The sequence below is a fragment of the Neopsephotus bourkii genome, unplaced genomic scaffold (genome assembly GCF_033783945.1).
Source record: "Neopsephotus bourkii isolate Nb327-2 ecotype Australia unplaced genomic scaffold, CSIRO-AGI_Nbou_v1 NB_887, whole genome shotgun sequence".
In the NCBI taxonomy this organism is placed as follows: Eukaryota; Metazoa; Chordata; class Aves; order Psittaciformes; family Psittacidae; genus Neopsephotus; species Neopsephotus bourkii.
Window position 1 is genome coordinate 618,504 of NW_026901381.1, and position 3,454 is coordinate 621,957.

Genomic DNA, 3,454 nt, shown 5'->3' on the forward strand with positions numbered 1-3,454 from the left:
CCGCCCGCCGCCCGGCCCCGCACCGCATCCCGGCGCCGCCTCCTCCCACCGCCGGTGCCCGCCGCGCCGGGGGCGGGGAAGCAGCGCGGAGGGGTGGGGGGGGAATCTGCGGCTCACTGCGGCCCAGCCCCGGTACCGGTGCCCCCTCTCCCGCCGCCACGGGCGTCCCGCGGCGCCCACAACGAGTGCCGGCGGCGCGGCTGCGTGCGCGGCCGGGGGTGATCAGCCCCCTGGGGGGAAGCGGCAGCGCCGAACCCCTCCCCGCCCGCGGCGCCCCCTCCGCCGGCTGAGGCGGGGGCTGGAGCCAAGCGGCCCCGGGGAGGCAGGGCCCGGTCAGGCGGAACAGGGGGGTCCGGGAGGGAGGGAGCGCAGACCCTCAGCACCCATGTTCTGAGCGCCCCTCGGCCCGTAGCGCTGATGGGTACCCCCCAGCCGCTGCCTCACCTCAGGAGAGGCCCAGCATCGATGCTGGAAGGTAGTGAGAGACAGAGCCTTGGGTGCCATGGTTTAGTGTGAGGTGTCCCTGCCCATGACGGGGGGTTGGAACTGGATGATCTTAAGGTCCTTTCCAACCCGAACCATTCTATGGTTCTGTAACCTGGAGAAGCTTCTCCCACAGCACAGCTCCATTTCCCACCCCTGGAAGTCACCCAGTCCACCCGCCCTACTCCAACCTACAGCAGGCTGCCCAGGACCACAGCTTCTGAGGATCTCCAGTGTTGGAGATACAGCCTCTCTGGGTAATCTGTGCCAGTGTTGAGCCATCCGCATCCTAAAACAGCATTCAGATGCAACCTCCGATGTTCCAGTTTGTGCCCATACCCTCCGGTCCTGTCATTGAGCACCCCTGGCTCCATCATCTTTGAACCTTTCAAGTCCCTTCCTGCCAAGCTGCTTTCCACCTGGGTGCTCCCATCAGATGCTGGGCGTGAGATTGTTCCTCCCCAAATACAGCACCTTAAATGCGTCATTGAACCCCATGAGGCTCCTGCCACAGTCCCTCTGGGTGACTGCCCCTCTGGTTCCTCAGCCATTCCTCACTGTTGTGTCATCAGCATTAACAAAGGGTTTAACCAGGACTGGACCCACTATTGACCCTGGGGTACACCTCTAGTCATTGCCCTCCAACCAGACTTTATGCCACTGTTCTCTGGGCCTGGCCATTCCATGAAATGCCCATCCAATTCCCATTCCTTATGGCATATATAGGTAGATAAGCGTATTTGGCACGCTTAAATATGGTATATTTGGGCAGATAAGCTGCAGTACAGGTGCTGTGAATGTGAGGAGTGGTCTCTGGGGTTGCAGTGCTTGTTTGGGGAAGAAATCCCCACCCTCATTTTACCCTCCTATAGCAATCATTAGTTAAGGACATAGGGATGTGTGTTTGGTCTCACCACTTAACAAATGTTCTTGTTTGGGCTGATTTAGAACCTGAGAGGCTCCTCCAGCTGTTGCTTTTCCAGCTCTTCACCTATTTCTCAGGCCTTGTCAACAGGAGGAAGGCCCATATTGACTTGAGAGAAGACATCTGGTCCTCTTGTTGCAGCCTTCCTTATCTTGAGAGTCTGTAGCCTTGTCCATGACCATGGTTTTATACACAACAAAACACTTGTGTAATTCGGTATCATTGTCACTCCAGCAGGTATCAAGCACGTCTATCCCTGACAGAGGAAGAAGTCCTTAGAGGGAGCGGGAGCTTTCCTCTTGATGTCAAAAGCTTCCATCTTTCAGAGGCTGCCTTTACCTTAGTGTCAGGGGTGGGCATTGCCTGCACATCAGTTCAGGTTGGGAGCCTTTCATAGAATCCTAGAATAGGGTTGGAAAGGACCTTAAGATCATCCAGTTCCAACCCCCCTGCCATTGGCAGGGACACCTCACACTAAACCATGGCACCCAAGGCCTCGTCCAACCTGGCCTTGAACACTGCCAGGGATGGAGCATTCACAACTTTCAAGTTGCTTCATCTCAGACAAGACCCTATCCATCTTTCATCACCTTCCCTTACACTGCACAGCCTGCTCACATCCTCCTGTAACTCCTGCACTGAGTGACACAGCTCCTCCAAGAGAGCACACATCCCACAGGACAGAGGGGCCCTTCTCCTGGGGCTTGGAGAGCAGCATCTGCTGTCAGGAGCAGGGTCTCTGTTGGAACCTCTATGCCCTATAGTAGGGACAGCTCCTCCGACACCATTCTGTGGTGTCACCACCGTATCTGAGACTGTCACAGTGATACCATTCAGCTGCTGCTCCCTTCTTCCGGCCCTTCTGTGCCAACTGCCTGGAAAACAGAATAAAACAAAAGAAATAAAGGATTTCATCGTGCAGCAGTTGTTGGATCTGCAGCTCTCGGAGAAGTGCAGCATTCACGCTGTGTGTGACAGAGGCAGGTAACAGTGATGCTGCACTTATCACCCAATGCAGCAAGGCAAAGCTGACAGCCTTAAACCAAAGCCCTCGCTTTTGGCTTCTTTTGGACCACATCCTTCCAGGGCTCTGAAAGTCCTTTTTATCCCCGAATCAATGCAGCCCCCGGCCCCCACCAAGCAGGAAATGCAGCAGGAACTGCCGAGCTGCCGCTTACCCCTTAGATGAGATAAAAACCACTTCAGTGCTCTCAGATTCTAGCCCAGGCATGGCATTTAATGAATGCTCTTGTCATTTTTCACTTTGCTGCTGGTAATTTGGCTGTCTTAACATGCAGGTGGCTTACGACAAGTGGGTAACTAAAAGCCTTTCAGATCCCCTGACCCTGCCACATCCAGCTCCCAAGTCTTAGAAACTGAATCCAGTGTCTGAAGCAGCCTAATCACATCAAAGAAAGCACAAAACCACCCTCATGTATTACATGGCCTCGAAGCAGAGGGAAGGAAACCACACGGGCAGGGCAGCGAGCACGCTTTCTATGAGGCTCACGGTCCTGCCTGGATTTATTTTGACGTTAGGCATCAATCTCAGACGGAGCAACAAAGGGGGAGGATGAAAGGAGAAGGTACATCTTGGACAAGAAAATTACACTAAATTAGTGGCACCATCGATCAGGCGGGTCAGTGCTGCCAGCAGAGCAGAAAACAGCCAGCAGAGATGGGCAAAACCCATCCTGCTTCAAACCAGCACAAACGTAAATCCAGTACAGCTCTCGCCTCTCCTTTGTACGCTCCCTGGAATAGGGACAGCTGGCTTGGCTCTCTTCTGGGCTATTGACAGCTTTACAGTCAAAGGCGTGTATAGTGAAAAGCTTGTAATTTCTCATTTGAGCTCCTCCAGCCTCCCTACCTGGGGTGTACTCCCCAGTGCTGCTCAGAGCCCTGGTAAAAGGGGCTTTACAATTGCACTAAATGCTTTTTGATAGTGCTTCAAAGCCACTCACAATTTCCCTGGGTATTACCATGATCCGTGCTTGCCTCTCCTTCACCCAAATGGTCCCATTTCACAGCTACACCCGTTAGGCA